The 27,853-nt window shown below is 42.7% G+C and overlaps 1 protein-coding gene across 24 annotated transcripts in view; it reads left to right on the top strand.

Moving 5' to 3' along the window:
* The window catches only part of KCNMA1 (potassium calcium-activated channel subfamily M alpha 1), a 1,086,632-nt gene that overhangs the window by 470,712 nt on the left and 588,067 nt on the right, over window positions 1-27,853 (top strand). The gene's annotated exons all lie outside the window — the stretch shown is intronic.

Below are 27,853 nucleotides of genomic sequence, written 5' to 3'. Positions count from 1 at the left end.
AACCTGCACGCTTTAGGAGATATTTACCATACATACCATGCGCACTGAAAAAAGGCCTCTTTATAAAGGGCCCATGGCGTGACCGTCGGCTCCCATGCGCATACACGGGAGTGACGGCACGCGACTCTGGCCAGTCACAGAGCCGGAGTCCAGGGCCCCGGAAGGAAGAGGGGTGAAGATGGACGCGGCCACCAGCGGGGACATTGCAGGCTTCATTTGCAGGTAAGTGGCACATAATGGGCTAGTATGTGATGCATACTAGCCCATTATGCTTTTATTTTGCAGTGAACAAAAGAGGACATAAAACCCATCAGGTTTACTTCCTCTTTAATAAAGTGGTGCTTATCGCTAATGAAACAATTGAAATCTATGTTTAAATTTAAACCCCTGGGAAAGAAGAAAAGGTGGGAAGGGTTAAATTTTTGGATATAATGTTTTTTTTAGGAGATTTGCAAAATGTGTGCAGAGTGTAACAAAAAATGTAGGGCATCCATAACCAGGGGTTACTCAGAAAAAAATATCAGATTAAACCGTTCATATTCAGTACTACTAAAGAGGTCATTTATACTGTATGCTTCAATGCCCCTGTGAACAGCAGTATTATGTTTACTTTATATTTACATCTGTTTTTTTATCTCCACCTCTTTTGGTGCGCCTTCATGCACCCACCAGTTCACAAAAAGGATATTGGAGAACTGGAAGATGGGCAGAGAAGGGCAACCAAACGGCATGAAGGAGCTCAGCTATGAGGAAAATTTAGCTGAACAGAGTTGTTTACTTTCAGGTCATTACAGGGGACAAGGGGGCATGCTTTACATCTGGAGGAAAAGATTTAACCTTCACATACAAAAAGGCTTCTTCCCAGTAAGAGCTGTAAAAATGTGGAATAGACTACCCCAAGAACTAGTTCTTGCCAACTCAGTAGAAGCTGGATGTATTTGTATTCCTAAATGCACAAAATATAACTGGATACTAATTTTTAGAGGTAATAACACCAGGGGTAGTTGATCCAGGAAATATACCTCCTGGTAGCTCAGGAAGAATTTTTTTCCCTAACTAAAGCAAATTGGAGCATGTTTTATTTATTTTTGCCTCCCCTGGATCAACTATGGTTATAGTATAGTGTATATGGAGTTTTTTTTATTTGTCTGGTTTTTTTTGTTTGGTTAAACTAGATTGTCTTTTTTTCAACCTAACTATGTAATTGGTGGGGAAATTGTTCCAACAATTCCTGCTATGAAGCAAACCATGGTGGCCTTGGCATATGGGTACACTGCTGTCTCTGCAGCTAATGAGGGTAGCAGTAAAGGGCAGGGCCACAGGGTTTTATTCCCCCTGAACTGCTAGTGTGAAGAATTTCTAAATAAAACTGTGTTGATTCAGTTTCTTTTCCTCCATAGCTATAATGAGAACCCTTTAAATGTAAATTAGATTTTACAGAAAAAGTTATTTGTGGTTCTCCTTTGCTCCAAGGCATTCATAAATCTAGTCTGCTACACCTCGTGATTTTTACTTTGCCATGTCTTGTCACATATCTATTCTTTACTTGCCACTAAATTGGACTTCTTAAGTCCTTTTTCTCTAACGTTTGAAAACTGGACAGTCTCACCCTATTCCTGTCCATGCCATGTTTTTCAGCACTTTTTCAGTTTTCAGCATTGTTACACCTTGAATGACATTTACCCAGTCATGCAACACTGTGCCCACATAAATTTTATATTTTTTTTGTGACTGATGATGCTTTATTTTGGTGTTATTTAAATAAATGTTGTCATTTTAACAAATTATTTCTCACACACGGCATAGGCATACTTACACATACACTCCAAAACACATTCTGCTACTCCTACTGAGTATGGGTGCGACGACCTAGGAGTGCAGAGAGAGAGCACACAAGGAAGCGAACTGCATGGAACCTGACGTGCAGGCCTTTATTAGGGACCGTGTATGTACAGGAGTCAAATGAGACCTAGCACAAAGAAATAGTCCACTGGGTGACAATATATCACAACACAGATGGTCCTCAGAAGAGCAATACAGGACGGCAATGGGAGACCACACTGGGTAAGAGTCCATAAACATGAAGCGGTAATCCAGATATAGCGAGGTACACAGCAATATGGCACAGTAAGAGTTAGGACCGGCCCACAGGGCAATAATCTGGGCATGAAAGGTTGGACCACAGGAAGGCACCACAGTGGTTAAGTCCTTATCACAGGGCAGCAGTCAAACAGGGCACACGGCAAGGGCAGACCAGGGTCTGGCACAGCAAAGATTAAGTCCTTTGCACAGGGCATCAATCTAGGCACATAGCTAGAATGGACAGGGGTCTTGTGCTGGTTCCAGGGAGAGACAGGAGCAGGAGGTGCAGTTAGAGAGTAAGCTGGGTAACACGAGACAGAGGTGCAACTCTGGAGGCCCTACCTTAGTCTGAAGTCCTTGCAGGCACCGGGAGCATGCAGGGCTGCAAGGAGGGAAGAACTGGAAAGGTTTCCCCCAGCTCAGGTAGATATACCTGATCTTGTGACGCAGGCAATCCGATACCTAGCATCAGATTGCACAGGCAAGAGGCTCTGCCCACCTCCCACGCAGCCACATCAGGGCAAGCTTAGCTCTTTGTCCTCCAGCAGGGCACAACATGGGAAGAAGATTATTCTGTGCCTGCTGGACTCTGGCTTCTGGAGGGTAGAATATCTGTGACCGATGTGAAGAGATCAAACACTGGCTGCATCGGGGGACAGTCTGGCACCTCGTACACAGGAAGTGTGGAGTGGTGGGAGCTGTGTGCGAGGGGCCAGGTGTTGACTGCATGGCTCCCCGCACATATATGAAGTAGGGAGGTCGAGGAAGCCAGGGTAGTTTTGAACACGGGGATACCACCTGTGTGAGACTGTATAACAACCTAGACCCATAGAAGGGTCCAAAATCCAAGGAGCACATTCAGGCTTATGTATCTGATTTTATCACTACCTATCACATTTATGGGGGCCCTGGAACACCAGGACAGTGGAAACACCCATATTTGAAAAGGAAACACCCCAACATATTTTCTAAAAGGCATAGTGAGTCTTTTGGAAATGTCTGTTTGTTTTTTTTTGTGGAAATGTGGAATGAAAATTTAAATTATTTTTTTTAAACGCAAATTTGGCAATTAATAAGATATTTCTAGCACGCAGCATGGGCATAATTAGAGTTAAACCCATAGACATAATTGGAATTATCCCCCAAAACAACTGTCTGCTACTCCTCCTAATAATGGGCATACCACATGTGTAAGATCTTTTCAATGTTTGGACTGATTAGGTGCCCATTATTGCAACTTGTGTATCACAAAAATCAACCAATACTGTACAGAAAACTAATGGTTACCTCTATACGAGTGGTCAGGGTATAAAGTATAGTGTAGCTTCTCCTATGGCAATTCCTGTTCCTAAGAGACAGGCAGGCCTAATCTACTGGTACATGGCTGCCCCCATGGCACAGTGGATAAGTCCAGGCAGCAAGCAGAACGGTTAACAGGCCATTTCGGGCAACAGGCAGAGATATGGTCAAAACGCAGGCAAAATCAGTCCAGGCGGCAGGCAGAAACATAATCTATTAACAGACTAGGGTCCGATCAGGTGGCAGGCAGAGTCATAGTCAGTATGCAGGCAAAAGGGTCAGGCCAGGCAGCAGGCAAAAACATAGTTGAGAAAATAGGAACATGATCAGTATGCAGACATCAGATAAAAGTGGGTAGTCAGACATAGGAGAAACACCTTTACTGTACCTTTACTAACATCGTTTTGAGGTATGGGAGCAACGAAAACAGTCCTTTATGCAGAAACCAGGTTGTTAAGGACATTAGGGACAATGTAATGTGCACTACGTTTTAGTCCATCTTTGGTGCATAAACAACATTTTTTGTGGGGTTTTCCTGTTTCAGTAGGAGGGAGACTATCAGGGAAGTGTCTCTTGTGCTGACTGCTTCAGAATGAATGTTTTCAGGTGCAGGGCTGTGCTGTTAAATAAGAGCTGTTACAACCTCTTTTTGGTAAATTAGGAAGGAGCCATGCCTTTCTGCAGCTCTGTAAATGACAGAGTTTTAAATGGCCAATTGGTACAGGTAGATGGACACTTTTTTAGACCAGTAAATTAATCTTCTGGTTGCCAGGTAGGGCTTCATGATTTGGTCATTAAAATGTACACCTCCGCAGGTTATCCTTCAATTTAAGGGCCAAAATGTCTTCATTGTGTAAACTTGCTGACTGCCCCCCTTTCATCTTTGTGGGAAGTCATTGCAATTTGCTCACACTGTACCAAAAGCTACAGTTTGCTGCAGATAAAAATGACAGAAAAGTGGGAGGCTGGTATAGAATTTTCTACATCGAGATGGTATCCCTGATAGAACAAGGGTGATGTAAGGTCCTACACCATTTGTCCGCTTTTACTCAGCAGAGTTGGGCATCTAGGGCGCTCCATCTTACCCTTCAGAAACATAGAAGTCATACAAGCATACCCTGTGGCCTTCTCACAAACTTTATATCAGTTCACCCTGTATCTGGCATGTTTACTGGAGATATACTGTTTCATGCCCAGCCTACCTGTAAAATATATGAGGGACTCCTCAATGCAGATATTTTTATTGGGAGTATAAATCTGAGATACTTTTGGGGGGAAAAAATTAAGTGGCCTAATTTGTAAAGTTTGTCGTATTTTGGGTGACCTCAAAAAAAGGGCACAGGTAATTGTCACTAACATGTCAAAAGAAGAAACTGCGCTAAATGAGACCAAATGTAGGATGTAAATTCACAGTAGGTAATGAAATAACTTAAATACAAGACTACAAATGCCTAAATAAAATCAATTAACTTTGCAGTATTCTATCTCTAAAATAGTGTAAATAATCGCATCATAAGGCAATAAAGGAATCACATCTTAAAGTAATAAAAGAGTACATGAGGAGGTTGTTGTTTTCAGAAGAGATGTGAGCTGGTATTGTTGTTAATCAGTGATCACAGTATAGGAAAGTCTCTCCTTCATATAAAATAGTGACTTTAAACTTGAAAAACACCATAGAAAATAGTGATGTAAGATAGGAAAGTCCTTCCACCTGGAAAATCACAGCCTCTTACCAGCTGCCCAGATCTCTTATCAGGAGATCAATTCCACTTTTAGGCTTATAACCCAGCCACAGTCTCTTGGTGAGCCAATTAAATCACTATTCTCCTCCTCTCCGGTTTTTCCCTAGTGTCTCTCAGTCAGCCATCAGCCAAATGAGAAAGAGAAAACTCCCATAGTGTAAAACTGTAAACTTCTTTAATGATAATAAAAGTATTGCACTTACAGGAAAAACGAAAAAGAATGGCATCTGACAAACATCCGAGCCGGCCAGCTCTCTCGAACTAACGCCCCGTTGCTTCTGGGACTGCACGCTGTGTTGGTGGCGTCAGCACACCGCTCTCCCTACGTCATTTCGTCAAAAGTGACGTCGTCCAGACAGCGCTGTATTTTTTCGTTTTGTTATAAATTGTCACTAAAATACAGAAATCCCATAATCATTGTACAGGCATGTTAAGGTCATAACGGACTCTGGATGAACCCTCTGCACACTGCTATACACCCTTTCCAGCAAACTATGCAATGAAAAAATTATTTTTATTTATTTTATTTATACACACATATTGCAATACATGTTTAAGCTGGCCAACTGCGTCAAAGTAATCTTACGGCCAGTCCTACACTGCTCTGCCACTGCAAATGCTACGGATGACAATCCCTGTCTTTCAATGCATAGTTTTCTGGAAAGGGTGCATAGCAGTGTGCAGAGGGTTCATCCAGAATTTATAGTGTTAACATGGGGTCACACCCCATTAGGACCTGAAAGTTTAAAGGGTAACTCCACTTTTGTGGGGAAAAAAAAATATAGCGTATATAATTGCTAAACTAATCATATTGTAATTGAATGTTATTAAAAATTACCTTTCCTTTTCAATCTGCAGCCGATGTAATTTTCTGAGAATGCATTGCAATAGGGCTACCTGGAGTTGTTCTGTACACAGAATGTGTACTGACCACTCCCCAGAAACATAATTTCCTGCTTGTGTGATTGGCTCACCAATTTTCCCAGAAGTCTGCCTAAGATGCAAATCAGATTTCAGGCATTCCCTGCAATAAAAATGTATTTTTTGGAGAGATACTTTCAATAGGAACCCATCTAAAGGGATGCAGGCCCAGCAGATTTCCTCATTAGTGCCCAGCAGCTACACAGCTGACAGATAATTATGAAACCACTCTCATTAGACACACTCATTACAGAGGAACAGACAAGCAAACATGGATTTCTTCAGAATAACAAAAGGTAGGATACAGCAACAAAGTTTGTTATAATCCTTGCAATGTACATAGATCACCCAGAGGGGAATGTTTTTTTCTCAACAAAAGTGGAGTTACGCTTTAAAATGCATGTACAAGCTATTGGGGTTTGAGCACAGGTATATCTTTTCTCTGTTGTAACGCAGCTCAGTGACCAGACCTGAACCTAGTAGTTCTCACCCACCTTGTGTCTGTATGCCCCATGTTGGCATGGTTTCCACCGTACCTTTTTCAGCTAAAAATCCCTGTTTTGCATTGCATAATTTGCTGAAAAGGGTGTATAGCAGTGTGCAGGGGGTTCATCTGGAATTTGTAGTGTTCACATGTGGTCACACCCCTTTAGCACCTAATAGTTTAAATACGTGTACAAGCTATTGGGATTTGAGCACAGGTATATCTTGTCTCTGTGGTTATAATGGAGGGATACAATGGCATATGGTGAATGGGGAGTGTGAACCAATAGGAGTGCATATTATTTTCTTTTTTTTTTTTTTGCGAGTCCCATATTTAGGGTAAGGCCTGAAAAAAGATTTTACATTTGTCAACTGTGATGTGTTTCCACTCAAATGGATTGGCATAAAAGAAATTGGGTTTATTGGCAATGTGCTACTGGGCATATAGATTACAGATTGGTCCACAACTCAATTAAATAAGTCTTAAATAAAATGAAAAACCAACTGAATTGGTGTAACATTTTCGGTTTCTACCTGAATGCCTGGTTGGGCTGTAAATGGGGGGAATGATAGGTGCTGGTAAATCCATAAAGCCAAGCTTTTGTGGCTGATATAGCACCCCAGTGCTTGGCCTTTCAAAGGAATGTACTATGCTGCTGGTGCTCGCCACTTCACCAGGATGTTCTTGCGCTGCTGGTACTTGCCTGCTGCTGTTTGGAACATCTGATTTTGCAGAGATCCTTTTATCCTCAGAGACAGAGGCCGAACTGTTGCTCTCCACAGATTCATATTCTGAATCCAAATCTGAGCTCTCATTCAGATTTGGATTCATATTCTGAATCCAAATCTGAATGAGAGCTCCTCTCCACTACTCTCATCTGTCATGTACACAATCTGAAAGGCCTCCTCTTTCGTGAACTTTTTTTGGACAATGGCGTTCAGGACACTGGTTCTGGCTGGTGATCGGGTTACACTTGCTCTGGTGACATGGTACTGGTGTGACAGTGATCAGAAACACAGTTGCTGGTGTGCAATGGTCTGACACTGGTGCAGATGTTGCTGTCTGCACTGGTGACACTGGTACAGGTGTTGGCTGCACTAGTGCCACTGGGACAGATATGGCTAGCATTCAGGACACTGTATAAGGCTTCGCTGGTGTGTGACACTTCACACTGGTGTGGCAAGCAATCAGGACACTTTAAATGGCTGCACTGGTGTGTGACACTGGTATTTCACAGTAAAATCACAGTAAATTCAGATTGGCTCTGTCTATTCTCACATGCGCTCTCTGTGTGAATGGAAACAGAGCAAATGGCTACAACAAGCAGCCTTTGTGATTGCTGTAGTTGGTCACAGCGATCACATGGTACAGGGCCTTTCTAATGCCACTCTTTTCAAGGGTTTATACCACCATCTATATCTGTGTTTAAGGAATTGGTCCTGAAAGATATAGATATGTTAAAAATAAGGAAGAATCATAAAGATTCGAGATTTCGTGAGGGATTAGAATCTTTGAAACAGAGGAATGACATCATTATCCGCCCGCTGATAAGGGGGGCGGGATAGTGGTGATGATTAAAAGCTCATATGTTTCAGAAATGAATAGGATCTTGACCGACACCTATATACCGTTGAGTCATGATTCTAACTATAAAAAGGAACTTACTGGGCTTGTTGATGCTGGCTTTTGTAATAAATTGCTCAATAAGAAGGAGAGGGATTTTTTGATCCCGTTGGCACCCAGAAAGCCAATTTATATACTTTTTACCAAAGGTACACAAGAGTTTAGTCAACCCCCCGGGGAGACCCATTATTAGCGGGCTGGACTCTATTACCTCTAGAATTGGTAAATATATTGATGGCTTATTACAACTTCTTGTATCTGGTACTCCTTCTTATATCAAAGATTCTGTGCAAGTGATTTGCAGTTTTGAAAGTTTAAAGTTGAAAGAGGGTTACATTATGGCCACTGCCGATGTGACATCCCTTTACACTATTATTTCCCACTCAGATGGGTTAGAAGCTGTGGATATGTTTTTGAGAAGAGATGTTGAGCTGATTCCTGCCCAACGGGAATTCATTTTGGATTTATTGAGGTATGCTATGACCCATAACTACTTCTGGTTTGGGGGGACTCATTACCTCCAGAATAGAGGGGTCGCTATGGGTGCAAAATTTGCACCCAGTATGGCCAATTTATGGCCAAATGGGAGGAGGATGTCGTCTATTCCAACAGGAGATCGAAATTGATCTTCTGGGGTAGGTATATAGACGACATCCTCCTCCTGTGGGATGGTGACATGACGTCACTTACCACGTTTATGTGCCAACTCAATGATAACCCATTGGGTATTGTATTAAAATTTGAAAGCAGCACCAATAAGATCAATTTCTTGGATCTAACTAATACAGGTCAAGGATGGTGCATTCAATATGTCCACTTTCTTTAAAAGTACCAATAGAAATGGGTATATTGGACAGGGTAGCTGCCATCACCCGTCGTGGCTTAAGTCAGTACCTAAGTGCCAATTCCTCCGTTTACGGCGGAATTGTACTCTTAAAGAAGATTTCTTCATACAGGCCGCCACTTTGAAAGAAAAATTTATCGAAAAAGGCTATTCATCTAATGATCTGAATATAGTAATCAATGAAGTGGGTAGTATGGATCGAGCCTCTATTCTTCAGAATAAGAAAAAACTCTCATCTAGTGAGATTGATTATAATTTCTCAATGATTACTACTTATTCCCAGCAACATTTTGATATCAAGAAGATTCTAACTAAACATTGGGGGGGTTCTAACAAATTACACATTTTTGGGTCCACTATTTCCAGATCGGCCACAGGTTATATTTAGAGGAGTCCCCCCCCCCCCCTTAAAGTTCAAGTAGCACCCAATATCTTGGATGCTCCTAATAGAGTGTCGTTTTTTCAAAAATCTAAAGGCTATCACCCTTGTCGTTGTTGCAATGTCTGTGCTATCAATAAGGATAAGAGTAAGAAAATATGACAGTTTAACCCCTTCCCGCTGAGCATACACAGATTTGCGTACTCGGGTTTCCGGGGTTATACCGGAGAGATGCCCGCAGCTGCAGGCATCATCCCAGTACCATTTTTTACAGCGGGCGATCAGCTACCCGAGTATAACAACCGATGCGACTAAAAGCCGCTCGGCTGTTATACTGGTGCAGTGGGAGGGGACTCCCCCCCTCCCGCCGCTGTTACCGGGCCTCCGGGAGGCCCGTTGACCAATCAGCTGCCTCTGGGAGCGGGCTGGAACGAAGCTGTGGGTGGCTTCGTTCCAGCCTTCTAATGCCCCGTACACACGGTCGGATTTTCCGATGGAAAATGTCCGATCGGAGCGTGTTGTCGGAAATTCCGACTGTGTGTGGGCTCCATCGGACATTTTCCATCGGATTTTCCGACACACAAAGTTGGAGAGCAGAAGATAAAATTTTCCGACAACAAAATCCGTTGTCGGAAATTCCGATCGTGTGTACACAAATCCGACGGACAAAGTGCCACGCATGCTCAGAATAAATAAAGAGATGAAAGCTATTGGCCACTGCCCCGTTTATAGTCCCGACGTATGTGTTTTACGTCACCGCGTTTAGAACAATCGGATTTTCCAACAACTTTGTGTGACCGTGTGTATGCAAGACAAGTTTGAGCCAACATCCGTCAGAAAAAATCCTAGGATTTTGTTGTCGGAATGTCCGAACAAAGTCCGACCGTGTGTACGGGGCATAATTGTAAACGTGGAAGCGACGTCATGACCTCACTTCCCATTTACTCGGCTGCCAATGGCGCCGATTTTAAAATAATACACAGTATTCAGAATCGCCGTTTTCGGCGATCTGAATACTTTGAAGTGCAAAGGAGGGATCGGGGGTCTTTTAGACCCCCGATCCCTCCATAAAGAGTACCTGTCACCACCTATTACTGTCACAAGGGATGTTTACATTCCTTGTGACAGCAAAATAAGTCATCAATTTTTTTTTTAACATAATTTATAAATATAAAAATAAATGAAATAAATAAGAAAAAAATGTAAAGCGCCCCCGTCCCGCGAGCTCGCGCAGCAAAGAAAACACATATGGATGTCGCGCCCACATATGTAAACGGTGTTCAAATCACACATGTGAGGTATCGCCACGATCGTCAGAATGAGAGCAATAATTCTAGCACTAGACCTCCTCTGTAACTCTAACCTGGTAACCGTAAAAAAAATGTAAAGCTTCGCCTATGGAAATTCTTAGGTACCGTAGTTTGTCGCCAATCCACGAGTGCGTGCAGTTATAAAGTGTGACATGTTTGGTATCTATTTACTCGGCATAATCATCTTTCACATTATAGAAAAAAATTGGGGTAACTTTACTGTTTGTTTTTTTTTTTAATTCATGAAAGTGTCCCTTTTCCCAAAAATTTGTGTTTAAAACACCGCTGCACTTTCCATTTTATTCTCTAGATTCTCTGCTAAAAAAATATATATAATGTTTGGGGGTTCTAAGTAATTTTCTAGCAAAAAATATGGATTTTAACTTGTAAACACCAAATTTCAAAAATAGGCTTAGTCATGAAAGGGTTAAATCTCATACTACTGGTAGAGTTTTTGACATCAACACCTTTTATTACCTGTACCTTATTAAATGTGGTATACTTATTGATTTGCCCTTGCGGCTTACAATATGTGGGCCGCACGACATGTGCTATGCACGTTAGGGTAAATGAGCACATTACAAATATAAAGAAGGGATTCCCGAAACATACTGTTTCCCGACACTATTTGGAGTGCCATAATCAAAATCCTAAGGGAACTACCTTTGTGGCCTGTCACGGAACGTCCCACACTCCGCTTGAGTGCTTCCGTCATATACCACTTCCTCCCAGTCTGTATACAGATATCCCAACCTCTCTGAGCACAAACTAGGTGACACTTGCTTGTTGCTACCAAGAACTCACTTTATTCAGAACCAGAATACAGTCTTATATACACAGGAGAAGATTACTCTAACAATACAAACGTAACCTAATTAACATGAGTAATTAACTAATCCTTTATACAGCCTAGGTGATTGAGACATGACCTTTCACCCAGACTTGTGGTCACGAGCTTCACACAGTTATATCAACACAATAGAAGTCGTCCCGTCTCCTACATTGTATAGTGGACAATGTCATCAGCTCATTCAATTAACATAAACACAGGTAGTTGGAATTGATGACACCAGCATCTCCTCACAGGATGTGTCCCAACAGAATGAATCAGTCTTATCAGCAGGGGGCTGCTGGAGGAATCCCCCCTCCCTCTTCAGGGACACAAATCTACAGTAAGGAGTCCCCAACAGAATCGAACAACATACAATATATACATATATACACATGACTGAGTCCGATTAGTACAGTTCAGCCTGGATTTCTCATTCACCTCACAAAGAGTATTGTTCCATTGAAAATCCAGGGCCCATAATCAAAAGGCAACAGGCTTGCATACAGTCCTCTCCAACAGCCTCTGTTCTGGCTAGGTCTGTCACATTTCTCCCCTTTCGGCAGGATACTAACACAGGAGGAGACCCCAGACGGGTTGACTCCGAAGTTAGTCCATAGTTCCAGTCCTCTACTGCCTGTACCCACACAGTACCCCAAACAAATTATTCCAAACAGAGTATTACTCACCCAGCCATCCTCTGCCTCTCTCAGAGAACATATCCGCCGCTGGGGAGAGGCCCGGACTGGCCCTTCTCCCTGGAATCCTTTCTGCCGCTGGAGAGAAGACAGGGGGACTGGGCTCACTCCATCCTGCTGTTGGGGATCTGGGCCGACTGCCCAGCATCCCTGGGGTATACAGGTGGGGACTGAAGCCCCATCAACCGACACCAGATCAAGCTGCAGTTGTGAGGTGATGACTGCATTCTCTCCTTGGATCCTGATCTGCAGCTCACGATAGACTGCCACCTCCTCACCTTGGGCCTCCACAATTGCTGCAGGTGTGGGGCAGAGGTCTTGGACCCTCTTTCCGGTTGCCAGCCCTTCTGCTGGGGGTTTGCCAGGTGGTTCCTCCTCTACAGAAACGTCTATTAAATCCCCAGTCTCTGGAAGTGGTAAAAGTGTGGGACAGAGGTCTTGGACCCTCTGTTCAGTTACCAGATCTTCAGCTGGAGAAGTTTGTTTTAACTCCATAGATGCTGCTGGCAGAAAATCACATGTCCCTGTCAGTGTTGTGGGAGAAAGGCCGACTACCTCTTCTCTCAAGAAGGCCGAAGCCACTGTTGGTGCTGGGCAGAACACAGTGAACTTTGGCCCTGATAGCAGCTCTTCTGCTGGAGGCTCATCAGGTTGTTTTTCCTCAGCAGAAAAGTCTATCAAATCCCATGTCTCTGCAACTGATGTCTGGGGATAGAGGTTCGCCATCTCCTGTCCATGGAACCCAGAAGATGCTATCATTTCTGGGCAGAGGTTAGCAGAGCTCTGCCCTGTTGTCAGCACTTCAGGTTTGGGGACGGCAATCTCCGGATTTTCCACTGCCGATTCTCTGGCATGCTGCTGAACTTGTTCTAGCAGTTTCCTGTATGCCCTTTCCAGATGCTGTTCCTTCCTTAGCAAATGGTCCAGATCAGGTTTGAGCTCTGAGACCCCTGCAAGACCGAACATAGACTCTCTATATTCTCTCAGGTCCTCAAGGTCAGGTTCCCCTTCATCGCCAAACATAAAAAGATCTGTAAGGTTCTCCCACAGCAATCCAGGGCCGCCAAAGTCATATCCCTCTGGAGAGCATTCTGTCGTCTCCCCTAAATATCCCTCCTCTGCGTGCCATTGCAGAGCCCGATAACGATTGTCCAGCTCTATCTCCTGCTGGACCAACCTGTCCAACTCAGTCACCCATTGCTCCTGGGGCCGCTCTCCCAGGAATGCCATCCGCAATGCCCGTTGGTCACTGGCCCGTTGCTCTTGGGTTGGAAAGCACTTGCCCTGTTTTATACCAGCGAGACGGAGGGCTGCAATCCAGAGCTACACCCGAATTTGCTGCCTAAGCTCCAGGTATTCATCCTCAGACACAGTCCTGGTGTATGTTGAAAGGATGATTTGCAGCAGCCCCGGGAATTCTGATGCCAGGTCCATATCTCCGCTGGGGTGACTGAAGTCTGCTATCCTGATCTTGGATCCAGGTGGAGGTTTAAATTTCCCAGACTACAGGAAGCTTTCCCGCTGCTTGCAACCAATGTCACGGAACGTCCCACACTCCGCTTGAGTCCTTCCGTCATATACCACTTCCTCCCAGTCTGTATACAGATATCCCAACCTCTCTGAGCACAAACAAGGCGACACTTGCTTGTTGCTACCAAGAACTCACTTTATTCAGAACCAGAATACAGTCTTATATACAAAGGAGAAGATTACTCTAACAATACAAACGTAACCTAATTAACATGAGTAATTAACTAATCCTTTATACAGCCTAGATGATTGAGACATGACCTTTCGCCCAGACTTGTGGTCACCGAGCTTCACACAGTTATATCAACACAATAGAAGTCGTCCCGTCTCCTACATTGTATAGTGGACAATGTCATCAGCTCATTCAATTAACATAAACACAGGTAGTTGGAATTGATGACACCAGCATCTCCTCACAGGATCTGTCCCAGCAGAATGAATCAGTCTTATCAGCAGGGGGCTGCTGGAGGAATCCCCCCTCCCTCTTCTGGGACACGAATCTACAGTAAGGAGTCCCCATACAATATATACATATATACACGACTGAGTCCGATTAGTACAGTTCAGCCTGGATTTCTCATTCACCTCACAAAGAGTATTGTTCCATTGAAAATCCAGGGCCCATAATCAAAAGGCAACAGGCTTGCATACAGTCCTCTCCAACAGCCTCTGTTCTGGCTAGGTCTGTCACATGGCCATCAACAGGTTCAATCCACACTGGCGTGGAAGTTTGTCCAAACGGGAAATCTCCAAACTCGAAACCCGCTGGATATATGACTTAAAGTGTTACACCCCTTTCGGCATGAATGTCGATTGGGATGTAAATTGTTTTATTAATAACAGTTAATTTTTTGTATGTTTCAACACTAGTGGGCAGTGTTTACATATAATTATTTTTATAATTTTTTTATACATGTATTTTTATAATTTTTAATAGCATATGTCTACCACACAAGTTTTTGTGAGTGTGTACATATTTTTAGGCGATTATTATCTTATGATTGTTGCATTGTATATTTGAGAGCCTCCCAATTCCTCTCTTCAATGTAAAATATTGCCATTTTTAAAATGCCGTATATACTCGAGTATAAGTCGAATTTTTCAGCCCTTTTTTTGGGCTGAAAGTGCCCCCCTCGACTTTTACTCGAGTCACCGCCGTTTGTCTGCATGATCAACGTGTCATGCAGGCAGACGGCGGCCGGCGTGTGATAATTCGTTCGGAGGCTATTTCAGCTTTCAAAAGCCGCGCCTCCTGCTCGTCTGTGATAGGCTGAACAGCTGTCAGTGTACAGCCTATCACGGACATTCTCTCATCCTCGTCCGTGGTATGAGAATGAGAGAATGTCCGTGATAGGCAGAACACTCAGCAGTCAGCGGTCAGACTATCACAGAGGAGGAGGAGGCGCGGCTTTTGAACAGTGGAATGGCCACCGAAGTGTATTATCACACGCTGATCGGAGATCGCCACAGGGAGGCTGCACAGGACACAGCTGGGCTGCACAGGGACACAGGACACATGCACACAGGACACATACACATGTACAGGACACAGGGACACCGGACACATGCACAGGACACAGGACACAGGGACACATACACATGTACAGGACATAGGGACACATGCACATGTACAGGACACATACACATGTAAGGGGCACATGCACATGTACAGGACACAGGACACATGCACAGGATACAGGTAGGCTGCACAGGACACAGAGAGGCATGCAGCTGCAGATGGGCATTGTTGACCCTCTGCATTTCTCACCCTCGTCTTATACTCGGGTCAATACGTTTTTCCCAGTTTTTTGTGGTAAATTAGGGGCCTCGACTTATACTCGGATCGACTTATACTCGAGTATATACTTTTATATTTTTTAATTTCACTTTTTAGAATTGTAAGATATCTCTTAAATATGAAGGTCTATATAGGGCTCTGGGTTCTGTTTAATTAATTTTATATTATTGCTCATTGTTCCCATTCTTTTATTGTTTATTTTAGTTTGAGACGCAAACATGGTTGGAATGCACCTCAGCTACGTCACTTCCAGTCTAGGTGTTTTGCTTTTCACCTTCTGGATGTTGTTATGGCGTATGGGCAGCGTTCTGCTGTGTTATGCCAATATTACTTCCGGTCGGTGTTGACGTTGTTCCGCCCACCGTAGGGGATAGGTGACCATGCTGGTTCTGTCTTTCTGTTCTCTTGAACTGCACGGCCGCACTGCAGATGTGCGGCCGAATAATGTTTTCTTCTACTCCCTGCTTCCTGGATAGCACAGCCGTAGTGCGCATGTGCGGCCGGGGCACTTCCGGTCCGCGGTGACGTTGCTCCGCCCACCGCAGGTGATAGGTGACTATGCTGGTTCCATCTTCCTGTTATCTTGAACCGCACGGCCGCACTGTGCATGTGTGACCAAATAATGCTGTCTTCTATTTCCTGCTTCCTTAGTAGCATGGTCGTAGTGCGCATGTGCGGCCGGAGCTTATAAATGAAACAGCTGCTGTATATGTCATGCTGCCCTATCAGAGGTCAGCATGGCTTGAAATGTTTACTATTTATTTGGGCGTGCTAGCATCATTGGCCATGCCTCTGATGATATCCACATAGGATGAAACGTGTCAGGCTGGCCGATGCAAGTACGCTGTGAGCCGCGGAGTATTTTCTATATGTGATGATGTTCCTTTTTTACCTGTAAGTAGACTACAATAAAAATGTGTGTTTTACCTTTATGAGCTTCACTATTGTTGCTTTTTTCCTTACTGGGTTATATCCTGCTGGTGATCGCACAATATATTCATCTCCTTGTGTGAGGCCTGATGTCTTTTTGATATTGATGAACCTGGATATTTCTATGACCTGCCTATCAAGTATGGAGTGTGCCATTCGGATACACTATTAACCTCTTGCATCATATGATTACATTGCTTGTTTTCATATCTTTCTGGTAAGCAGATTGATAGCACATGGGTGTGGTGTGCTTTTCCTTTGCACATTGAAATTTGGTGGAGGCTCCACGTCATCTCTATCCTATATTGATTTTCAATGGACTATTACACATGTTTTATATAATTTGCTTTACTTAAGCGCTGCATTTTGTATTTTTATATTTGTGTTTGATTAATCAACAAACTATGCTGGCTGCTTTTCTTGTTCTCCTTCTTAGTTAGCGCAGATATTTGTTCACTCTGTTTTTCAGATAAAAATGGATACTCAAGTTGCAACAGGCCACACAATGTCATGCAATGCGGACAACAAATGTCGTAAGCATCAAAGGGGTGTGCAGCTCACGTATTTCTGGGGTGCACCCCCTTCCTCGGTGCTCAGCTCAAAAAAGGACCCAGATGGTTCCTCGGGGGCTTACTATAAAACATCTGCTCCTATCCTGGCATTTAGATTTGTGGCTGCATTCAACTCGTTCTAAGATGATCAGAGACTTCCATCAGACTTGCTATGAGCCCATATCTCACTGATCCTAAAGTAGGGCAAAGACCCAACTCAATGCATGAATTACTGTCTGATCTCACTACTGAATTTAGATCTGAAGATCTTCACTAAGATCCTTACGTTTCGACTATTGCCTCTCCTCCAGGACATCATCAATCTTGATCAAGTGGGCTTAGTACTCCAAGGAAGCAAAGGACAATACCACTAGGGTACTTAATGTCATCCACTTGGTTTGTTCTCTGAATGTCGTCCTGTGCTTGCTTTCTTCAGTTTGACAGGGTAGATTGGCTATTCCTGAAGATGACACTCCGGCACATTGGTGCAGGGACAAATTTCTTTAAAAGGATTGACACAGTCTATTCTTACGCCGCAGCAGTGGTGCAGACAAATGACACAACTTTAGCGTATTTCCAGTTGTCTAATGGCACACACCAGGGGTGGCAGCCCTAATTTTTATTTTGACCCTAGATCCCGTTCTATGTCACATGCAACAAAATCCAAGTATCAGAGGTTTCCTCGTAGGCCTGGCTGAACAGAAGGTGGTGGCCATCGCCGATGACCTGATGTTTTTTGTAGTCTCCCCGGAAGTCACCCCCCCCCCCAAATCTGTTGAAAGAATTTTGCAGATACGGTGCCCTTTCAAGATCAACACACATAAGTCAGAGATAATTAACATCACCCTTCCTCCAGCCAGGGCTCAGGCCCTTCGCTCTTCTCTTCCATTTTAGTGGGCATTCTCTCACCTCACCTACTTGGGAGTGAAGATTACCCCCTCCCTTGATAGGATTTTTGTGGCTTATTTGCCTCCCATTTTCCACCTAATTACAGATGACCTTCGAAAATAGAACTCCTCTTCTTATACTTGGATGGGCAGAAATGCCATCCTTAAAAAAATATCATGCCCAGTTTAACTGTTAAAAAAAAATCATGCCCAGACTCCTGTTTCTTTTTCAAACATTACCTATCTTTGTCCCTCAATCATATCTTAAAGCGGGGTTCCACTCAAATTTTTAACTTAATCTTACCCCCTTCAGTTAATTGCATAGATGTTCAAATGCCACAACGAAAATTTTTTTTATCGCTGTAATTACCTTTATATTGTACTTTATTGTGGCACTTCCTGTCTCTCCTCCCATGGGAGTAGGCGTGTTTATTGCCTTTCCCCGACGCCGCACTGGGAGCTTAGTGTCAGGCTTCCCAAGATTCAGTGCGGGAACAATGATCATGCACGTGAACAAGCTGTGAATAAACAGCATTCACCGCATCCAGGAAATCAATGCTTGTGGGCTTCACATGCCCACAAGCAAGATGGAAACAGCCAGCATCACATTTTTTAAGTTATTCTTCAGTACGAAAATAGACAGAGGCGGAAATATTACACCCAAACTGTGAGTATTATTTTGGGGTTAGCAAAGTGTCTCAATGACCTAAAAAAAAGATTGGTCGCCGGACTCCCACTTTAAGTAAATTCACAATGCCTTCATACGTTTCATATAGGCTAAATCCCATCCTTGTTTATATCATGCGTATCTGTCAATGCTGAAGGTACATGGTGGGATGGCCTTCCCAGTTCCCCCTGGTTATTATCAAGCCTTTCACCTTGCTAGGGCGCTTGCCTGGTGTAGGAACAACGGCCGCAAACAGTGGTTTGATCTAGAACAATCTTGTACTAATATTTCTTTATAATGTCTCCCGTGGCTTGAACCTCCTATTCTGCATACCCTTAGATTGTCATCCTCTTATAGAAGCTACTCTTGGGGTATTGTAACAATGCTGGGGAACCAATGACTCCGACATCCCTCCCACACAGTTGTATCTGGTAATAGGCAATCCCTCCTTTCCCCAGGCCTGACAGATGCGAGGTTCACACAACATATTCATCGGGACAGGTTTAGGCTGTGCGATTTTATGTCTGGCCAGGGGCTGAAATCTCCGGCGGCTTTACGGTCGGTATTTTCACTGCCTTTAGACACATGGTGGCTTTAGCAGCTTACCCATTTACTCACCAGCCTGATCCATTGAGGGATATTTGAGTAGCCTTTAACCCCTTTTGAGGACCTTTGCCTAGGATCTGGACCCATGTCTCATGTGGTTTTGACCACCTATAAATGATAATGATACGATTCTGCCTCCAGAGTCCTTTGTACTACCGTATAGGCTCAAGTGGGAAAGGGATCTAGATCGAGAATTTTCCAAAGAACAGAGGGACCATATTCTATATTTTTCCCACTACTACTCCTCTGCAAGCAAATACTAAGAATTAGGCTATAAAGTGCTCACTCACTGGTATAGGGTACCAATACTACTGAAGAAACTTTACCCTGAGGCAGTAAGTAGTGCTGGAGGTGTAGAGAGGAAAAAGGCACCATCCCCCATGTCTTCTGGTCTTGTAAGAAATTAGGTTAGGTTTTCACAGTTGCCAACATTGAGAAACAATTTTTAGGGACACATTTTGTTATGTAGGCAGGGGTATTATGTTAATTGGGGGGGTTGATTTGTAGGCATGGTGTAGCAGGAGTGAAAAATGGGCATGGTTTAAATTACGCTAAATATTGGGCATGTCTTAAAGGTGTGCAGTTAAATAGTCTGAGATGACTTGCATAGTGGAGAATGTGGTAATAATATAGGGAGAGAAAGAGGGATGAAGGGAGAGAAAAAAAGAGGGATGGAGGGATAGAGAAATGAAAAAGAGGGATGGAGGGAGAGAGAACTGGAAAAAAAAAGGAAGGGAGAGAGAAATGAAAAAGAGGGATGGAGGGAGATAGAAATGAAAAAGAGGGATTGAGAAAGAGAGAAAAAGAGAGGGATGGAGGGAAAGAGGGTGAGAGAGAGAACAATTCTAACAATTCAAAAAACAACAGTCACAGGATGAATATTAATGATTTTCTTGCTTTTCATGCTTCTTTTCTTAAAAAAAAGCAGTGATACAGTTTCTGCTTCCTACCTCATATAGCTTCTTTGCAGAGCAGCTCCATGCCTGGACAGCGCACCCATTGGCTGGGATGTGGTACAGCACACTTCATGCTACCTCCTCAGCCAATAGCCGCTATTGCTGTTACTTCCCTCCCTCTTTACATCATTCATAATCTTCTGACTATTTTTGAAATGTGGTACAGCGCTGCGCTAAAAACAAACTAAAGAAGCAGCCAACACACCCCGTAGACTCAGGGACAAAAAATAGCAACAAGAAATTCAAAGTGTGGCGCTATTAATAGCAATAAGCATTGAATGACATCACAAAATTACAATGTGAACCAAAAAAATGCCACGTGAGCACATGTGACAGTGACTAGTAAACAAAATGATAATATATATATGTGTTCAATTCGAATAAACATTAAAAACAAATATCAAATGTAAAGTCCAAAACACCAAAAAAAAAATCGTGATATCAGTGCATAAACAATTATCAAATATAAAGTCCAAAACACCAAAAAAATCTGTGATAACAGTGCATAAACAATAATGGACAGGTGTTTTCTTGTACGTGCAGAAAAACTTTCAACCCGGTAGCCTGGTGGATAAATGGACCATAGAAGACCAGAGGTGCAGGGAAATTTGAAGACAGTGCCAGGACCATCACCAGAAACTATGGAGGCTTACCGGAAGTAGTGGCCTGAAATAGCGTATGCCATACAGGTCAAAAAGACTTAGTGACCAACAGGTCTAGATGTATTATCCGGTCAGATGTCTTCGTCACACAAACCATGGGGGGGAGGAATTGGTCAGCACGACTTCCACATTAATAGATATACCACCATAGGCCATGCGAAAGATCCGTATTGCATGTGAGGAATGAAAACACTCACATAGTATAATAACGTATGAACTTGGATTTATTTAAAAAGTAACAGTAAAAACAGACTCACATTTTTTGCAGATAAAATTAGCGTATCAATCGTGTAGCGGTAGTTGTGAGGGTCCACTGACTCCCAGCCCACCCGGGTGACGGTGGAGCTGCCTTTTTATGGGGAATCAAACCCCCCCCCCCCCCGGCCCAGTCTGCCCCTGCCCGGGACAAAGCCAGTTTTTCGTGAATCTGCTGGAGATATGGTCATACCGGGACATGGGTCTAATTTCCATGAATGTCCAGATTGGGACTGTTGGCGGCTATGGGTTTTGGTCTTATGTCAGGGAGAATGTCAAACAGCTCACTGACTTTGACCTAGGAACTGATCCAACCAAATATATATATTAGTGCTAGTCTGATCTCTGGGGGAAAAAATACAAAAATTCCATGCCAGTCCATCTGTTAAAAGTAGCCAAAGCCTGTATACCTGCACTATGGAAGCAGGAATCCCCACCTCCGCTTTCCTTATTGGTTACTAAAATAGCAGAAATCCACACTATGGAAAGTAATATAGCCTCGGTGCAAGGCAGAGTGGAGAAATTCAAACGCAAGTGATTATCCTGGTCCCTATTCACCTGTTCACGGGAATATAGCTCCATCAAGACAGCGGAGGGAGTCTGTTTTTTTTTTTTTTTTTTCCTGTGCTTTTAGATAAGTGTTCTGGGCTTGATGGTAGCCTCCTTTTAACGTTCCATTTGCTCCATTCCGCTCCAGGCCTCTACAACAAAGCATCCTATCATTGTGGGACAAATCAGTTTAACTTTATTATCTTTATCTGTAGTCATTTTGAATATTATTAGACATTTTTGTCTACTAATAGGATAGAGCTGATGGTTCTAAAACTATGCTTATGATAACTACAAGCGATCTTTCATTTTCAGACCTAGCAAGAACTTTGAGCATTTGTGTGTTAGTGCTGCCCTCCTGTGTTTATAGAGAGAACGTCAATGCCAGTTTATGATTATTTTACCAACGTTTTCTTACTTCCTTACATAATAATACATCTGCTGCTTAAATTCTTCTCTTCACAGTTAAAATAAAAAAAAAAAAGGAAATGGGGGGGGGGGGGGGGGCTGTTTTTCAATCTTTTCAAGATTTGTACTCCCCCCCCCCCCCCCCCCCCCCCCCCCCAGAGTCATTTGTTTTTTACCAGGATTTTATTAGAATAATGTGTGGTTCCTGCGTGAAAGTTATGTAAATCTTAAGTGAAATTGATAATAAGGTTGCTTTGAAGCTGGTTTAGTATATACAGCACCAAATACATTAGGTACAGTATGGTGTGTCGTAATGCAGACAGTTGCTTATGCTAAAAAAAATCATCCCTGCAGTGTTTCCTTCACAGCCATCAAATACTGCCTGTTTACAGCAGTGGCTGCTACTGGGAAAAGTTGTGCTGCCCGTCCGCCCACTTCTGCCTTCTCCACTATTGATTGACAGGATCTCCTTTGTCCATTCACAGAATGCAGTACATTATAGAGTGTAGTAATAAAAACCATATAATTGTCAGAGAGAGCAAAAAGGGGCAGGTGAGCCTCACAACTTTTTCTTTTTAAAAGTCACTGCTGTTATACTTCACAATGATGAATGAAAGACCGCTATCCCACAACTGTAAAGGGGATACTGTAGCAAAGAGTTTTTTTTTTTTTTTTTTTTTAATCCAAAGGAATATTGAATTGTGCATAAAGTAGCAACATCAATTCTGACCAACACCTATGGTGTACTTTATTTAATGAGGAATAAATAAGACAAAGTCTCTATAAGATAGCATACACAGAATGAATATATTACACACAGATGCCAGTTGATGGAATTATTGAAGGCAAATTAAATGAGAGACAAGTTTGCAAAAATACACTATATTACCAAAAGTATTGGGACACCTGCTTTTACATGCACTTTAATGGCATCTTAGTCTGTAGGATTTAATATTGAATTGGCCCACCTTTTGCAGCTATAACAGCTTCAGCTCGTTTAGGAGTGTGTCTATGGGAATGTTTAACCATTCTTCCAGAAGTACATTTGTGAGGTCAGGCACTGATGTTGGATGAAAAGGCCTGGCTCACAGTCTCCACTCTTAATTCATCCCAGATGTGTTCTATTGGGTTTAGGTCAGGACCCTGTGCAGGCCAGTCGAGTTCCTCCACCCCAAACTTGCTCATCCATGTACTTATGGACCTTGCTTTGTGCAATGGTGCGCAGTCATGTTGGAATAGGAAGGGGCCATCCCCAAACGGTTCCCACAAAGTTGGGAGCGAGAAATTGTCCAAAGTGTCTTGGAATGCTGATGTCCTAAGAGTTCCCTTCACTGGGACTAAAGGGCCAAGCCCAACCCCTGAAAAACAACCTCACACCATAATCCCCCCCCCCCTCCACCAAATGATTTGGACTAGTGCACAAAGCAAGGTCCATAAAGACATGGATGAGTGAGCTTGGGATGGGGGAACTTGACTGGCCTGCACAGAGTCCTGACTTTAATCCAATAGAACACCTTTGGGATGAATTTGAGCGGAGACTGCGAGCCAGGCCTTCCCATCCACATCAGTGCCTGACCTCACAAATGCGCTTCTGGAAGAATGTTCAAACATTCCCATAGACACACTCCTAAACCTTGTGGACAGCCTTCCCAGAAGAGTTAAAGCTGTTAAAGCTGCAAAGGGTGGTCCAACTAAATATTGAACCCTACGGACTAAGACTGGGATGCCATTAAAGTTAATGTGTGTGTAAAGGCAGGTGTCCCAATACTTTTGGTAATATAGTGTAAGGGCCAAATTATATATAGCGAAGCCCATTAGAGTATAGTCAGTTGTGAAACTATGAAAACCTAAACCAAAAGTGGCATGTGCCTTCTCAAATATAGGTATATTTGGAACTACCCTTGGACACAACGGATCACAAATGAAAATATGGCACTACAATGCAACTGTTCATATAGGACCTGTGTCTTATGAACAGCAATTACAATATTCTGTGTGCCTCATACCCCAAATTTGCTCCTGACCCCTTCCTCCTGCCGAGTGCCCTCACAGCAAACAGCTTGCTATGGGGCACTTGGCTTTCATTTTAAAATTGTTAGCAGAGAACGAAGAAGTGTGTTTGTACAGTTTACAGAACAGAAGCAACAGGATATAGAAATCTATGGATACATTTTGTGTGTGTGTGTATGTATATTAAAATATGACCTGCAGTGGTGTAACAGTGGTAATAATTTATATGGTAATACATTGTTCTGGTTGTGTAATAATACATTGCTAACTCTACGACCCTGAACACAAGAGGTCAGTAATCTTCTCTATCATCAGCTGGCTATGAGGATTGGCACATTTAGCTGCGGGAGGGGGTACTATGGCCAGAACGAGATTCCCTAGAGTGTCCAAAAGGAGCTTAGTCTTTAATATCCTGATAGCAAATAGGGGGTTTTAAAGCACTGCAGGAAAAATCTGTATACACTCATACGAGGAAGCTGTGTGGAGCAGTTCTCTTCTTCTATCTCGGTGATCACTTGTGGTATATTTGGCAAGCTAGGGGATACCACTTTTCTATCCAATTCGTAAAGAGACAAGGGCATTGATTTATTGGAAACCCTTGATATGTGATAGCTTTGCCAGCTATATCTCTCTGCAAACGTACCACTTTCTGGGGGCAAGGGGTGAGACCTACACTTGCTGTTATCCACGAAGAACTGGAACAGTGGTTTTATTCCTAGTGGTATTGTTCATTCTCTGACAATGATACCTGGCAAGATCCTAGTCTATCGAGCTCCCGAGGGGGCCACTAGGAGCGAGGTATACAAAAGTACCAGGAGACGTAAGAAGAGCTTGGGAGATTTGTACCAGAATGGTTATAGAATCAAAGCTGGACCTACAGGAAGGGATAAACCAGATGCATCAGGATGGTCCCAGTCCTTGGCCTCTTGCTACAGGATGGCATGCTACTGGGGTAAGAATTGCATGTTGTTCTTAAACAATCATATGTTTGTGTCTAGCATTTCTTGCCCACTAATTATGTCAGCTTGGAAAAAAAGTGCTCCATTTATAATGTATTATTCTATGCAAGTATGGGTTTGTTTATTGACACTGCATTAGACATGTATCAATATAAGTTTAATAGGGCTGAAACCCACAAATAGTGAATAGTGACATATCATAGCAGCATACAAAATACAGCAAGTACTGTTAATTGCATGTTTCAACCTTGTCTTTGTAAGTGCACCCTGTAGTGATAATAAAGTGGCCACATCTTTGATAACAAAGGATCCTGCAAGCCACCAGTAACCAGATGCTAAAAAAAATATATATAAACAAATGACAGGGAAGCTGCTAGCGTTAAACACGTTGCATAAATTGTGCAAGGATAAATAGATAAAATAAAATAAAATATATACGCTGCGCTATCTGTAATTAATGTGATGCACACTCTATCAGTATAGAGATCAAAAAGCATACATGGCTATTATATAAAAATTCCTTAAATGATCAATGAATATGTGCTGAATAAAAAAGATGGTAAGTGTATGGATAAAAAGTATTATAAAAAATAATAAATAAATACACATCTTAATCCAAAGTGCTCATATACAAAGTAGTGTTGAAATTGATTCTACAATACACAATTTAATCCAAAGTGCTCCTATGCGAGGTAGTGTACAAAACATATAGATTAATATGTGAATTAATCATGAAAAAATACACCGTGATCATTAATGACGCATTTGGATACCACTTGTATATGCATGAGCACTGTGATTTGTGAACAAATTCTCTCAGTTTGAGACTTATGGACTCTTTCTGGCAGGGTCGCCATTGACACAATTGTTGATCACATATGCACATGAGCACTTTTTTCATGATTAATTCACATATTAATCTATATGTTTTGTATACCACCATTTTTCTGCGATTCGGCACTGCATCGCTTTAATTCACAATTGAGCGGACGTGCGCTGCTGCACCCAAACAAAATTGACATTTTTTTCCCCCACAAATAGAGCTTTTCTTTTGGTGGTATTTGATCATCTCTCCGGTTTTTTATTTTTTGCGCTATAAACAAAAAAAGAGCGTCAATATTGAAAAAAACACAATATTTTGTACTTTTTGCTATAATAAATATCCCGATATTTTTTTTTTTTTTTTTTTTAAAAGCTATTTTTTTCTCAGTTTAGACCGATATGTGAATATTTTTGGTAATAAAAATCGCAATAAGTGTATATTGATTGGTTTGCGCAAAAGTTATAGCGTCTACAAAATAGGGATAGATTTTTAGCATTTTTATTATTATTTTTTTTTTTTTACTAGTAATGGCGGTGATCTGTGATTTTTATCGGGACTGCAACATTATGGCGGACACATCGGACACTTTTGAAACATTTTTGGAACCATTGGCATTAATACAGTGATCAGTTCTATGAAAATGCACTGATTACTGTAAAATTGTCACTGGCAGGGAAGGGGTTAACACTAGGGGGGCGATCAAGGGGTTAACTGTGTTCCCTATGTGTGTTTCTAACTGAAGGGAGGAGGGGACTGACTAGGGGAGATGACAGATCGCTGTTCATACGACCTGTCTCTTCTCCCCTCAGAGAACCGGGTTCTGTGTGTTTACACACACAAATCCCGGTTCTCGGTGTGTCACGAGCGATCACGGGAGCCCGTCGGTCATCGCAACTGCCGGGCACTCGCATCGGTTCCGGGGCGAGCAGTGGGCGCAGGGCGAAGCCACATTACATAGCATAGTTTCGCCCAGCTGTGCCATTCTGCAGCAGTAAAACTGTGGCGGCTGGTTGGCAAATGGTTAATTATAAAAAAAAAAGTTATGCACTCACTTTGATAAAAGCAGGTATTACAGATGTAAAGTACTGAACCCACCGGTTCCCCCCTAGTCCCAATCAGCTGAGTCGGCAAACCACACAGTCCAGGAATCTGTGGAAGCAGGCAGCTTCCACTTCTGCAGTGTTAGGGAACCAGCTGGTAACCCTGTTCATTTTTTCCAGGTTTGCACACATTTTGGGGGTCCTCGTCAGTCCTCAGTTTGAAGTGCTTGTCCAGCTGAGAATATAAAAAGGCATATAGCGTCCACTAACAGCTACTGACTTGTTTCTTGGTCACTGGCTTGGGTTAGTTCTGAATCACCTTAGATTTGTTCAGTTGGGCCCTAACCAAACCTTTTCAGATAACAAGCCCTTATCTAGCCTATCAAATCTCATTTTAGTACCATTTATACCTTGTGTAAATATGCCTGTCACTCTGAGTTGTGTATTATACAAACTGCTGCATTCTGTCCATCATGCTTGGAAAGATGACTGACACCATGCAGCTTACTGAAAAAAAATCCATCCCTTTTTCTTTGGTATCCCAATCAAGGGTACCTGTTAATAAAACATTAGTCTAGTCTAAAGTAGTTAGATTGATGACAATCCCCGGTCTTTTAATCAACTCTTCTACCCAAGGTCTGAGATAAGCATTATATTTAGAGTTAAGCCTGGTACACACTATTGCCCCGTACACACGGTCGGATTTTCCGATGGAAAATGTCCGATCGGAGCGTGTTGTCGGAAATTCCGACCGTGTGTGGGCTCCATCGGACATTTTCCATCGGATTTTCCGACACACAAAGTTGGAGAGCAGGAGATAAAATTTTCCGACAACAAAATCCGTTGTCGGAAATTCCGATCGTGTGTACACAAATCCGACGGACAAAGTGCCACGCATGCTCAGAATAAATAAAGAGATGAAAGCTATTGGCCACTGCCCCGTTTATAGTCCCGACGTACGTGTTTTACGTCACCGCGTTTAGAACGATCGGATTTTCTGACAACTTTGTG

Source organism: Aquarana catesbeiana, linkage group LG08 (genome assembly GCF_042186555.1).
Source record: "Aquarana catesbeiana isolate 2022-GZ linkage group LG08, ASM4218655v1, whole genome shotgun sequence".
Classification (NCBI taxonomy): Eukaryota; Metazoa; Chordata; class Amphibia; order Anura; family Ranidae; genus Aquarana; species Aquarana catesbeiana.
This window is presented reverse-complemented; position numbering and strand designations above follow the sequence as displayed.